Below are 15319 nucleotides of genomic sequence, written 5' to 3' on the forward strand. Positions count from 1 at the left end.
GAAATTCCTTGGTATGCTGTTATAACTAAATGAAAGTCTATGCTATGCAAATAATCTTGATTGAGGTTTGACATTAATATTTGTCCTACTTTTAAGATTAAACAAATGCAGTCATTCAGAACTCATGCTTTGCAAAACCTAATTGGAACTGGAAACTCAGGCTGTAAATTTTATTCTTTCAAATTAACATTTACTGGGTTTCATTGTGTTTTGAAGCTTGACAAATGACACCATATGTTTCTGATTGTTTTAGACAACTTTTCAAACAAATGTTGTGTAAAATTACTTGTGCTCAATTTACCCCCATATTTTTAAAAATTTAAACAACTTTTGTACAAGAGATAGTATTTAAAAATAAACACTAGTAAAAAGCAAAGTGGTTTACCTTTCATGTAAAACCCTGAACTCTTGATATTGGAATAACTTTTAAATTGGTAAAGTGAAAATTTTTAATGTGCAAATAACCAAGAAGAACACAGAACCTCGTAACAGTGGGAAGTGCTGTCATTTACTAATTTACATGCTTTTCCAGGCATTGTGAATTAAAGATTATTATTCCCATTTTCATCTGAGGAAACTGAGGCTCAGAAAGTTTAAGTAGGTTGTCTGGGCTAAAGTATTAGTTATCTAGTGCTGCTATAACAGATATATCACAAGTTAGTGGCTTTAAAAACACAGAAATGTATTTTCTCTCAGTTTAGGAGGCTAAAAGTCAGAATTCAGGGTGCCACCTCTAGGGGAAGGCTTTCTCTCTCTGTCAGCTCTAGAGGAATGTCCCTGTCTCCGTTGAGCTTCTGCTTCTGGATGATCTTCATGTGGCTTGGCATCTATCTTCCCTCATCTCTACTTGCTCTCTTGCTTATTTAATCTCTTTTACATCTCAAAAGAGATTGACTCAAAATACACCTACACTAATCATGCCTCATTAACAGAACAAAAACAACTCATTCCCAAATGGGTTTATAGTCGTGGACACAGAGGTTAGGCTTTACAACACATTTTGGGGCAACACAATGCAATCCCTAACAGCTAACTTTTAGTAAATATAAATATTTTGTGATAGTTCTGTCATAGCTTGAAAATTCTTCTAATTTACTTACAAAGGCAGACTTACTATGCTCAATATATCATTGAGAAACCCATCAATTATTGTGGAAGCCTATTTAAAGCTATTGTTTGATTTATTTTATACAGAAAATAATTTAAAATTATTAGCTACATATTTCAAACATAAAGTCTTTCACTAAGATCCATATATAAATACTCGTTGCCAGAAAAATCAAGCACTAATGTCATTTGTGTCAATACATGCTGAAGATTAAGATGTTACCACAAAGTGTTTTAACACCCCACAGCTTGTTAAAGCATCACTCTAAACCAAACCCATCACCTTTGCATTAATCTCAACTCACAGGACCCTATACGGACCATTAAAAATCTGTATTAGTTTCAGAGATTCAAAATGGAGCACATAAGCAGAAATTCCATTTGAATTTACAGATATCGATATTATTCATGTAGGGGATAAATTCATTCTATTTTTTTCAAGGCTTATCTCCTGTAGATTCTAAAATCCCTCTTTCTGATCATTTCTCCTAGATTACCTGCTCTGCTCGTGCAGAACCCGTACATAGATCAAGAGGCAATCCTTTAAATAGAATAAGGTGATACTATGTGGTTTAAAATCAGAAAAAAGGTGCAGCAGGGTTGTATCCTTTCACCTTATTTATTCAATCTATATGATGAGCAAATGATCTGAGAAGCTGGACTAAGCAAAAACCAATGAAGCATCAGGACTGGTGGAAGTTTCATTAACAACTTGCCACGTGCAGATGACACAACTTTAATTGCTGAAAAAGAAGATAATGTGAAGCACTTACGGATGAGGATCAAGATCCATAGGATTACAACTGAACATAAAGAAAACTAAAATCCTCAAGTAGACCAGTAAGTAATGCTATGATAAGTGGTAAAGAAATTGAAGTTGTCAAGAATTTCATTCTACTCGTATCAACAATCAATGCCTATGGAAGAAAAAATGGAAGAAGCAGTCAATAAATCAAACAATGTGGTGCATTGGACAAATCCGCTGCAAAAGATCTCTTTAAAATCTTAAAAAGCAAAGAAGTCATTTTGATGACTAAAGTGTCTGACCAAAGCCGTGATATTTTCCATTGCCTCATATGCAGACAAATGCTGAACAATGAAAAAGGAAGGCCAAAGAAGAACTGACACTTTCAAATTGTGGTGTTGGCAAAGTATATTGAACATGTCAAGGACTGCCAGAACAAATCAGCCTGGGAGATAGTATAGCCAGAATGCTTCTTGGAAAAGAGGATGGTGAGACTTCACCTTGCTTACTTTGCATATGTCGTCAGGAAAAGAGACAAATTGCTAGAGAAGGACATCATGCTTGATAAAGTAGAGGATCAGAGAAAAGGGGGGAGACCCTCAATGAGATGGATTGGCACAATGGCTGCAACAATGGACCCAAACATAACAATGATTGTGAGAATGGCACTGGACCAGGCAACATTTCACTCTGTTATACATGAGGTCTCTGTGAGTCAGAGCCAACTGGGTAGCTACTAGCAATAGCAACAACCACCTTCTTTCTTACTTTTAGTACTCCTCTGATTTGCCTAGGGTTTTCCTATACTCAAAGCTCGTTTCAGCTTTGTAGGTAGGCCTGGTTATTTTTGCTTAGACTTCTGCCCCTGGCCTTTAAGATCTATAAAGGGTTACTTAATTTGTGGTGTCCACTACAAAATGAAAACGTGAGGCCTGTTGTTCAAAAATCATTAAGAATTTCTAGATGGCAGCAGAGCATTAAACCAAGTGTAAGTCTCTTCCAAGTTACTGCACAAGTTGCATGCCCATGATGCTAGCTTTGGATCTAAATAATAATACGTATAAATATTTCCTTTAGGATCTTAGCAATTTGGGTTTAAATTTGTCCATAATTATACAAAGATTATTTAGTGCCATTCAGTTACATTTTGCATGTAAGCAATATAAAGACTATAGGCTAACAATACGATCATCACCCTATATATATATACTCATTCCAAGTTTAGTAGAGTAATGATGGACTTCAAAAAGCATATTATTTCTGTTAGACCACTAAGATGCTACTTTTTTGTTTCTGCCAAACATAAATTTCCTTCACATGTTAAAACATCTTGCATCATCTTGCTTCCCTTCAGAATAAATAAATTAGGCAGTGAAAAAATAAATAAATAAAGACATATCTCAATATTGATGAGGGACAAAGTTTGCAAGAACCACCCCCCCCCAAAAATTATGGTAACTACTGATAGTTATTATTATAATTTTAGAGTTCTCAACTTGCTTGGACAACTTGAATCCTGGGGAAGTTATTCAAATACAAAATCTATTTCAAAGTAAACAATACTTAGAAAACAAAGAATGGCTGATTTGCTTTAGCTGAAAAGCTAAAATAATCACTAGAAGTTAATGTTTATTTATATATCATTTATCAGAGTGTTTAAGAACATGGTATATAAGAACTTTTTTTCTATTTTAGTAAAACAGAATATAAATATTGATGAGTGCAATCAAGCTTGACAAAAGGATAATTTTGTATTTGGAATTTTTTGTTTTGAAAAACTTCATCACATGTTTACTATATTTGCCAATAGCTTTATAAATAAACCCAGTGCTTTATAAATAGGATCCTGTATTAAAAATTTAGAATTCTACTGGAAAAATAGTTTCATTTTAGAGAATAATCTACAGAAAGTAATGTTGGAATACCTTAAGTTGGCATCTAAATTTGGGCCTAGCCCAGAGTAGCTCATGTTTATAGAAAGCAAATTTGAAAAGGGATTTGACTTAACACATTATCTCATATGGAATATAACAAAAGCAAAAAGTAAAAATAAAAAGCCCAATAAAAGCCATGTCTACTCACTTTGTTCATGCTCTGTCATGTTTAACAAACTATAAATTCCAGAAATCATAAATGGTTAACCTCTAAAAGTGTAAAACAACTTTAAAAAGGAACATAAAAAAATGACTTTGGACACACCAATAAGTCATTGCAATTTTAGTTCTGTAAAGGAGTGTAGTATACATACTGTGTAGTACAGTAATAATATAATATAACATAACATAGTGTAGCACAGCACAGCATAGCATAGCGTAACATAATATAATAAAATATAATAGGTAATATGTGCAACTACATATTGTGTAATGAAGTATATCCGTATATTTAAAAAATAGAGTAAAGGTTGCATTTGAAATTGAGGAATTCTTAATCACATAAATATAAATACGGCTTTTAAGCATTACAATATTTGGAAACAAGACACTTGCAGGAGGTAATTTAATCATATTATAATCAGGAAATGTCTTGAACTGTATAGGACTGGGACAAGTCCCTCAAGTTAGAAAATGCTCAAAATACAACTAGGGAAGAGCTGCCACCTCAAAATAGACTGGACCTTAATGATGTGGATGGAGTCAAGCTTTCAGGACTTTCATTTGCTGGTGCGGTGTGACCCCAAATGAGAAGAAATAGCTGCAAAAGTACATTAATAATTGAAACATGGGAGAGGCAGAGCCAAGATGGTGGAATAGACAGAATCTTCTGGCAAGCAATCTTTACAACAAAGACACGAAAAAACAAGTGAAACGAGTATATTTGTGACAAGTTGGGAACCCTGAGCTTCAAAGGCAAGCTTGGAAAATGAACTGAGGGGCAGAGGAGGAAGAGGCCATTCAGAAGAAGAGGAGTTACCGGACCTGAATCCCAGGGAGCCCATAGGCACCATTCCTGGAGTGGCAGGAGCGGCAGGCTGGTACTAGCATTTGGCAGCAGTTTCCTTAGGGACAAGCAGCCAGCCACACAGCCTACTCACACCTCCAGAACCTGAGAAGAGCAGTGCTCTCAGCAAAAGCTAAGTACTTGTGTATATTTTACTGCGTCCCCCACCCCCAACCCAGCTTCAGTAGCTGGATTCCCTGGGCTTGAGACAGACACTGTTGAGGACCTAGAGCCATCCTCCTGGCCATGGGGAAGGAAAAAAATTTGCATTTGGAGGAAAAGATAATTTTGCTAGCTCCACTAAACGGGGGAGCTCAGAACAGAAGCTGCTCCTGTCTAGGCATAAACCATACGTGTACTTTGAGCACCTTTCCCTTCTGCATGGACCAGTGTAGGCCTATTTTGGGAGAATAGACCCTTGTTGGCAGACTCCAACCATTTCAGTTGTGCAGAAGAGAGGTGGGTTTTTGATGTTTGACATTGCTTTGCCTATTAAACAGCATCCTCACCTACCCACATCAGGGACTTAAGGGCTGGTAGCTCCACTCAGGTCACCCAGCCACCTGTGACAGGAGTCTTAAGATAACTGGTACCTCCCAGTCCTTAAAACCAAAAAATTTGTATGCCCATGGTCAGTTTGCAGAACCCACTCACCTACATGCTCTAGGGAACAGGGGCGTGCATTCCTCAGAGACACTGGGGGGTCAGTTCTCAGCCCCCTGCCTTGTTCAGAGCATGACCCCCCAGCGGCAATCAGATACCAGTGTATACTCCAATCAGCCCTGCCCCTCTAAGACTGTAGGACAGAGCCTGTACCACACACTTGATGATCAGCTACCTGGAAACCTGAGCTGAATACATACAAGAAAACTGAATGGAGTCCTAGACTGATATGCATGATAACAGCTCTAGCCATCTGGGGACAGGAAGTCAGAGCTCTAAAAGCGAAAATAATCAAGCTAGATTATACAAACAACCCATAGGGATATACAAAAACAAAACAAAGCAAGAAGCTATGGCACAGTAAGCAAGCATAAACTAATACAATAACTTATAGATGGCTCGGAGACAACAGTCAATATCAAGTAACATAAAGAAACAGACCATGATCACCACAACAGGCTCTCAAAACAAAGAACCCAGGAATCTTCTAGATGAAAGTGCATTCCTGGAATTACCGGAGCCAGAATACAAAGGTTTAACATACAGAACCCTTCAAGACATCAGGAAGGAAATGAGGCAAAATGCAGAACAAGCCAAGGAACACACGATAAAGCAATTGAAGAAATTAGAAAGATTATTCAGGGACATAAAGAAAAGTTCAATAAACTGTAAAAATCAATAGACAGACAGCAATCAGAAATTCAGAAGATTAACAATAAAATTACAGAAGTAGACAACTCAATAGAAAGTCAGAAGAACAGAATTGAGCAAGTAGAAGCTAGAATTTCGGAACTGAAAGATAAATCACTTGGGACTAATATATTTGAAGAAAAATCAGATAAAAGAATTTAAAAAATGAGAAATACTTAAGAATCATGTGAGAATCTACCAAGAGAAATAACCTACGAGTGATTGGAGTACCAGAACAGGGACGGATAACAGAAAATACAGAGAGAATTGTTGAAGATTTGTTGGCAGAAAACTTTCCTGATATTGTGAAAGATGAGAAGATATCAATCCAAGATGCTCATCCAACTGCACATAAGGTACATTTTAAAAGAAAGTCACCAAGACATATTATAATCAAACTTGCCAAAACCAAAGATAAACAGAGAATTATAAGAGCAGCGAGGGATAAACAAAAAGTCACCTACAAAAGAGAGCCAATAAGAATAAGCTCAGACTATTCAGCAGAAACCATGCAGGCAAGGAGGCAATGGGATGACTTATTTTAAAAATTGAAGGAAAAAAATTCCCTGCCAAGAATCATATATCCAGCAGAACTGTCTCTTAAATATGAAGGTGAAATTAAGACATTTCCAGATAAACACAAGTTTAGGGAATTGGTAAAAACTAAACCAAAACTGCAAGAAATACTAAAGTGAGTTCTTTGGTTAGAAAATCAATAATATCAGATATCAACCCAAAACTAGAACACGGGGCAGAGCAACTAGAAGGCAACCCAGACAGGAAAATCCAAAAAAACAAAGCAAGATTAAAAAAAAAAAAAACTCAAAACAGAGTAACAGTGATGTTATTATATAAAAGAAGACAACCTTAAAATAATAAAGAGGGACTAAGAAATGTAATCATACACATTTTTTTTCCATATGGAGAGGAAGCTACAGCGATCAAAGAAATAAGTTATGTTTAAATTTAGAAAAATAGGGGTAAATAATGAGCTAACCACAAAGGAAACAAACTATCATACTCATCAAAATAAAATACAAGAAAAAAAAATAGAGACTTAGCGGAAACAAATTCAACAACAACAAACAGGAAAGGACAATATATAAAGATAATCTACTCAGCACATAAAATTAAGTGGGAAAAAGAAACTGTCAACAACACACAAAAAAGACATCAAAATGATTGCACTAAATTCATACCTATCCATAATTACCCTGAATGTAAATGGACTAAATGCACCAATAAAGAGACAGTGGCAGAATGGATTAAAAAACAAGATCTGTCTATATGTTGCCTACAAGAGACACACCTTAGACTTGGAGACACAAACAAAGTAAAACTCAAAGGATGGGAAAAAATATATGAAGCAAACAACAATCAAAAAAGAGCAGGAGTGGCAATATTAATTTCTGACAAATAGACTTTTAAGTTAAATCCATCAGAAAGGATAAGGAAGGACACTATATAATGATTAAAGGGACAATACACCAAGAAGATATAACCATAAAAATTTTTTTTTTTTTTTAATATTTATGCACCCAGTGACAGGGCTGCAAGATACATAAAACAAACTCTATCAGCGTTGAGAAGTGAGATAGAGAGCTCCACAATAATAGTAGGAGACTTTAATACACCACTTTCGGTGAAGGACGGGACATCCAGACAGAAGCTCGATAAAGACACGGAAGATCTAAATGCCACAATCAACCAACTTGACCTGATATATTGTGTTTTTTTTTTTTTTTTATATATGCATGGACCTTACCAGACAGAATACACAAGAATCAAATTCACTACATCTGTGGAAAGAGACATGGAAAAGTTCAAAACCATTAGTCAAAACAAGGCCAGGGGCCAACTGTGGAAAAGACCATCAATTACTCATGTGCAAGTTGAAGCTGAAGAAAATTAGAACAAGTCTATGAGAGCCTAAGTACGACCTTGCGTATATCTCACCTGAATTTAGAGACTATCTCAAGAATAGACTTGGTGCATTAAACATTAATGACCAAAGACGGGTGAGTTGTGGAATGACATCAGGGACAACATACATGAACAAAGTAAGAGGTTATTAAAAAGACAAGAGAAAAGAAAAGACCAAAATGGATGTCAGGAGAGACTCTGAAAATTGCTTTTGTATGTAGAGTACCAAAACCAAACCAAACCTTGTGCCATCGAGTCGATTCCGACTCATAGCAACCCTACAGGACAGAGTAGAACTGCCCCATAGAGTTTCCAAGGAGCGCCTGGAGGATTCGAACTGCTGACCCTTTGGTTAGCAGCCATAGAACTTAACCACTACGCCACCAATGTTTCCTGTATGTAGAGTAGCTAAATCAAATGGAAGAAATGATGAAGCAAAAGAGCTGAACAGAAGATTTCAAAGGGTAGCTTGAGAAGACAAAATATTATAATGAAATGTGCAAAGACCTGGAGGTAGAAAACCAAAAGGGCAGATCACATGCAGCATTTCTCAAGCTGAAAGAACTGAAGAACAGAGTCAAGCCTCGAGTTGCAATATTGAACGTTTCTATGGGGAAAATACTAAATGATGCGGGAAGGGTCAAAAGAAAATGGAAGGAACACATAGAGTCACTGTACCAAAAAGAATTGGTCAACATTCAAACATCTCAGAAGAAATGATCAAGAATCAATGGTACTGAAGGAAGAGGTCCGAGCTGCATTGAAAGCACTGACGAATAACAAGTCTCCGGGAACTGATGGAATGCCAACTGTTCTGGCCAAACGACTGCCTCTTGGTCTATATACAGGTTCCACGTGAGCACAATTAAATGTTCTGGAATTCCCATTCTTCACAATGCTATCCATAATTTGTTATGATCTACACAATTGAATGCCTTTGAATAGTCAGTACAACACTGCTAAACATCGTCCTGGTATCCTCAGACTTCAGCCAAGATCCATCTAACATCATAAGCAGTGATATTCCTCATTCCATGTCCTCCTCTGAATCCAGCCTGAATTCCTGGCACTTTCCTATGGATATACTGCTGCAACCATTTTTCAATTATCTTCAGCTAAATTTTCCTTGCTTTTGATATTAATGATAAAAAAAAAAAAAATTTTTTTTTTTTTTTTTTTTACTGTTCAATAATTTTCACGTTTGTTGGATCACCTTTCTTTGGAATGGACACAAACACGGATCTTGCCAACTCTGTTGGCAAGGTAGCTGTCTTCCAAATTTCTTGGCATAGATGAGTGAGCACCTCCGGTGCTGCACGTGTTTGTTGAAACATCTCAATTGGTACGCTGCCAGCTCCTGGAGCCTTGTTTTTCACCAATGCCTTCAGTGCAGCTTGGATTACTTCATTCAATACCAATGGTTCTTGATCATATGCTACCTCCCGGCATGGTTGAAAGCCTACCAATTATTTTCAGTATAGTATTATTGTATAGGTCTGCTATTTTTATTGATGTTATTGCTAGATGTTCTATCTTTCACTGAAAGTGGTATATTGAAGGCACCAATTATTATTGCAGAACTCTGTATTTTTCCCTTCGAGTCCACCCATGTTTGCTTCTTGTATTTTGGGGTTCTGTTGTTCGGTGCATATATGCTTGCGATAGTTGTATCTTCTTGATTAATTGACTTTTTATCAATATATAATGTTCTTCTTCATCTTTTGTATCAGTTCATTTAAAGTCTGTTTTGTCTGATATCAGATTATCTACCTAGATCTCTTTTGGCTACTATTAGTGTGGTGTCTTGATTTCTTAATGCTGCTGTAACATAAATACCACAAGTGAGTGTCTTTAAAGAATTGAAATTTGTTTTCTCACAGTTCTGAAGGCTAAAAATTCACATCATGCTAATTGCTTCCTTGTAGGTAGACCTGGGCATTCTTTGGTTTCTTCATGATCTTTACATGGCAACTGTCTTCCCTGGTTTGTGATCTCTGTGTCTATCTGATGTGCTCTTTTTATAATTCTGAAGTGATTAATTTTAGGACACACCCTACAGTAGTATGGCCTCATTAACATAACAAAGAAAACCACATATCCAACCACAATGTCATCCACAGGTATAGAGGTTACCATTCCACTGCATATTTTGGGAGAACACAAAACAATCCGTAACACATGGAATTTATTCTTCCCTCCTTTCACTTTTAACCTGTTTGCGTTTGGATCTAAAATGTGCCTCCTGGAGACAGCATATAAATGGATCATATTATCTATTATGCCAAAATCTGTCTTTTGATTAGCGAGCATAATCTATTCACATTTAAAGTTATTACTGATAAGGAAGGGCTTACTTCTGCAACTTTTTTGTTTTCTGTATGTCTTATGCCTTTTTGAGCACTAGTTGCACAATGGTTAAAGTGTTTGTTGCTAACCAAAAGGTCTGCAGTTAAAATCCACCAGCTGCTCCGTGGGAGAAAGATGTGGCATTCTGCTTCTGTAAAGATTAGAGCCTTTAAAACCCTATGGGACAGTTCTATCCTGCCTCATAGGGTTGCTATGAGTCAAAATTGAACAGATGGAAATGGGCGTAGTTTTTTAAAAAATTTTTATTCCCTCATTTCATTCAATACTATGTTCTGTGTTTAATTGATTTAAAAAAAAAATATTGTGCTTTAGATGAAAGTTTACAGAACAAACTAGCTTCCCATTAAGCAATTAGTACACATATTGTTTCGAGACATTGGTTACCAACCCCATGACATGTCAACACTCCCATTTTCAACCTTGGGTTCCCTATGATCAGCTTTCCTGTCCCCTCCTGCCTTCTAGTCCTTGCCCCTGGGCTGGTGTGCCCCTTTAGTCTTGTTTTGTTTTATGGATCTGTCTAATCTTTGACTGAAGGGTGAATTTCATGAGTGACTTCATTACTGAGCTAAAAGTGTGTCCGGGGGCCATACACTCAGGGTTTCTCCAGTCTCTGTCAGGCCAGTAAGTCTAATCTTTGTGTGTGTGTGTGTGTGTGAGTTAGAATTTTGTTCTACATTTTTCTTCAGCTCTGTCTGGGACCCTCTATTGTGATCCCTGTCAGAAAATCAGTGGTGGTAGCAATGCACCATCTAGTTGTGCTGGACTCAGTCTGGTGGAGACTGTGGTACTTGAGGTCCATTAGTCCTTTGGATCTTTCCTTTGTGTCTTTGGTTTTCTTCATTCTCCCCTACTGCAGCCAGAGTGAGACCAGTGAAGTATCTTAGATTGTCACTCACAAGTTTTTAAAACCCCAGACGCTACTCACCAAAGTAGGATGTAAAACATTTTCTTTATGAACTGGTCTACAAATAGAGCTAGATATTCCCCAAGACCATGGTCCCCACAGCCCTCAGCTCAGCAATTTGGTCCCTCAGGGAGTTTGGACATGTGATGGAGCTTCCATGATCTTGCCTTGGACAAGTTGTGCTGGCTTCGTAGCATTGTGTAGTGTCTTACCCTTCACCAAAGTTACCATTTATCTATTGCCTATTTAGTGTTTTTCCATTCCTACCCCACACCCTCCTCATAACCATCAAAGATTGTTTCTTTTTTTTTTTAATTTTTATTAAGCTTCAAGTGAACATTTACCATTCCAATCAGTCTGTCACATGTAGGTTTACATACATCTTACTCCCTTCTCCCACTTGCTCTCCCCCTATTGAGTCAGCCCTTACAGTCTCTCGTTTCGTGCCAATTTTGCCATCTTCCCTCTCTCTCTATCTTCCCATCCCCCCTCCAGTCAAGAGTTGCCTACACACTCTCCAGTGTCCACCTGATTTAATTAGCTCACTCTTCATCAGCATCTCTCTCCCCCCCACTGACCAGTCCTTTTCATGCCTGATGATTTGTCTTCGGGGATGGTTCCTGTCCTGTGCCATCAGAAGTTCTGGGGAGCGTTGTCTCTGGGATTCCTCCAGTCGCAATCATACCATTAGGTGTGGTCTTTTAGTGAGAATTTGGGGTCTGTATCCCATTGGTCTCCTGCTCCCTCAGGAGTTGTCTGTTGTGCTCCCTGACAGGACAGACATCGATTGTGGCTGGGCACCAACTAGTTCTTCTGGTCTCAGGATAATGTAGGTCTCTGGTTCAAGTGGCCCTTTCTGTCTCTTGGGTTCTTAGTTGTCGTGTGACCTTGGTGTTCTTCCTTTGCCTTTGCTCCAGGTGGGTTGAGACCAATTAATGTATTTTAGATGGCCGCTTGTTGGCATTTAGGACCCCAGGCACCACAATTCAAAGTGGGATGCAGAGTGTTTTCATAATAGAATTGTTTTGCCCATTGACTTAGAAGTCCCCTCAAACCAAGTTCCCCAGACCCCAGCCCCTGCTTCGCTGACCTTTGAAGCTTTCATTTTATCCCGGAAACCTCTTTACTTTTAATCCAGTCCAATTAGGCTGACCTTCCTTGTTTTGAGTGTTGTCTTTCCCTTCACCCAAAGCAGTTCTTATCTACAGGTTGATCAATAAAAAGCCTCTCCCTCCCTCCCTCCCTCCCTCCCCCCTTTGTAACCACAAAAGTATGTGTTCTTTTCCGTTTTTTCTATTTCTCAAGATCTTATAATAGTGGTCTTATACAATATTTGTCCTTTTGCAACTGACTCATTTCACTCAGCATAATGCCTTCCAGATTCCTCCATGTTATGAAATGTTTCAGAGATTCGTCACTGTTCTTTATCGATGCGTAGTATTCCATTGTGTGAATATACCACAATTTATTTGCCCATTCATCCATTGATGGACATCTTGGTTGCTTCCAGCTTTTTGCTATTGTAAACAGAGCTGCAATAAACATGGGTGTGCATATATCTGTTTGTGTGAAGGCTCCTGTATCTTTAGGGAATATTCCGAGGAGTGGGATTTCTGGGTTGTATGGTAGTTCTATTTCTAACTGTTTAAGATAACGCCAGATGGATTTCCAAAGTGGTTGTACCATTTTACAATCCCACCAGCAGTGTATGAGAGTTCCAATCTCTCCGCAGCCTCTCCAACATTTATTATTTTGTGTTTTTTGAATTAATGCCAGTCTAGTTGGTGTCAGATGGAATCTCATCGTAGTTTTAATTTGCATTTCTCTAATGGCTAATGATCGAGAGCATTTTCTCATGTATCTGTTGGCTGCCTGAATATCTTCCTTAGTGAAATGTGTGTTCATATCCTTTGCCCACTTCTTGATTGGGTTGTTTGTCTTTTTGTGGTTGAGTTTTGACAGAATCATGTAGATTTTAGAGATCAGGCACTGGTCTGAGATGTCATAGCTGAAAATTCTTTCCCAGTCTGTAGGTGGTCTTTTTACTCTTTTGGTGAAGTCTTTAGATGAGCATAGGTGTTTGATTTTTAGGAGCTCCCAGTTATCTGGTTTCTCTTCATCATTTTTGTTAATGGTTTGTATTCTGTTTATGCCCTGTATTAGGGCTCCTAGGGTTGCCCCTATTTTTTCTTCCATGATTTTTATCGTTTTAGCCTTTATGTTTAGGTCTTTGATCCACTTGGAGTTAGTTTTTGTGCATGGTGTGAGGTATGGGTCCTGTTTCATTCTTTTGCAAATGGATATCCAGGTATGCCAGCACCATTTGTTAAAAAGACTATTATTTGCCCAGTTGACTAACACTGGTCCTTTGTCAAATATCAGCTGCTCATACGTGGATGGATTTATATCTGGATTCTCAATTCTGTTCCATTGGTCTATGTGCCTGTTGTTGTACCAGTACCAGGCTGTTTTGACTACTGTAGCTATATAATAGGTTCTGAAATCAGGTAGGGTGAGGCCTCCCACTTTCTTCTTCTTTTTCAGTTATGTTTTGCTTATCCGGGGGTTCTTTCCTTTCCATATGAAATTAGTGATTTGTTTCTCTGTCCCCTTAAAGTATGACATTGGTATTTGGATTGGAAGTGCAGTGTATGTATAAATGGCTTTTGGTAGAATAGACATTTTTACTATGTTAAGTCTTCCTATCCATGAGCAGGGTATGTTTTTCCACTTAAGTACATCCTTTTGAATTTCTTGTAGCAGAGTTTTATAGTTTTCTTTGTATAGGTCTTTTACATCTTTGGTAAGATTTATTCCTAAGTATTTTATCTTCTTGGGGGCTACTGTGAATGGTATTGATTTGGTTATTTCCTCTTCGGTGTTCTTTTTGTTGATGTAGAGGAATCCAAGTGATTTTTGTATGTTTATTTTATATCCTGAGACTCTGCCAAACTCTTCTATTAGTTTCAGTAGTTTTCTGGAGGATTCCTTAGGGTTTTCCATGTATACGATCATGTCATCTGCAAATAGTGATAGCTTTACTTCCTCCTTACCAATCTGGATACCCTTTATTTCTTTGTCTAGCCTAATTGCCCTGGCTAGGACTTCAAGTACGATGTTGAATAAGAGCGGTGATAAAGGGCATCCTTGTCTGGTTCCCGTTCTCAAGGGAAATGCTTTCAGGTTCTCTCCATTTAGAGTGATATTGGCCGTTGGCTTTGCATAGATGCCCTTTATTATGTTGAGGAATTTTCCTTCAATTCCTATTTTGGTTAGAGTTTTTATCATAAATGGGTGTTGAACTTTGTCAAATGCCTTTTCTGCATCTATTGATAAGATCATGTGGTTTTTATCTTTTGTTTTATTTATGTGATGGATTACATTAATGGTTTTTCTGATATTAAACCAGCCTTGCATACCTGGTATAAATCCCACTTGATCAGGGTGTATTATTTTTTGATGTGTTGTTGGATTCTATTGGCTAGAATTTTGTTGAGGATTTTTGCATCTATGTTCATGAGGGATATAGGTCTAAAATTTTCTTTTTTTGTAATGTCTTTACCTGGTTTTGGTATCAGGGAGATGGCAGCTTCATAGAATGAGTTGGGTAGTATTCCGTCTTTTTCTATACTTTGAAATACCTTCAATAGTAATGGTGTTAAGTCTTCTCTGAATGTTTGGTAGAACTCTGCAGTGAAGCCATCTGGGCGAGGACTTTTTTTGTTGGAAGTTTTTTGATTACCGTTTCAATCTCTTTTTTTGTTATGGGTCTATTTAGTTGTTCTACTTCTGAATGTGTTAGTTTAGGTAGGTAGTATTGTTCCAAGAATTTATCCATTTCTTCTAGGTTTTCAAATTTGTTAGAGTACAATTTTATGTAGTAATCTGATATGATTCTTTTGATTTCATTTGGTTCTGTTGTGATGTGGTCCTTCTCGTTTCTTATTCGGGTTATTTGTTTCCTTTCCTGTTTTTCT

The sequence above is a fragment of the Elephas maximus genome, chromosome X (genome assembly GCF_024166365.1).
Source record: "Elephas maximus indicus isolate mEleMax1 chromosome X, mEleMax1 primary haplotype, whole genome shotgun sequence".
In the NCBI taxonomy this organism is placed as follows: Eukaryota; Metazoa; Chordata; class Mammalia; order Proboscidea; family Elephantidae; genus Elephas; species Elephas maximus.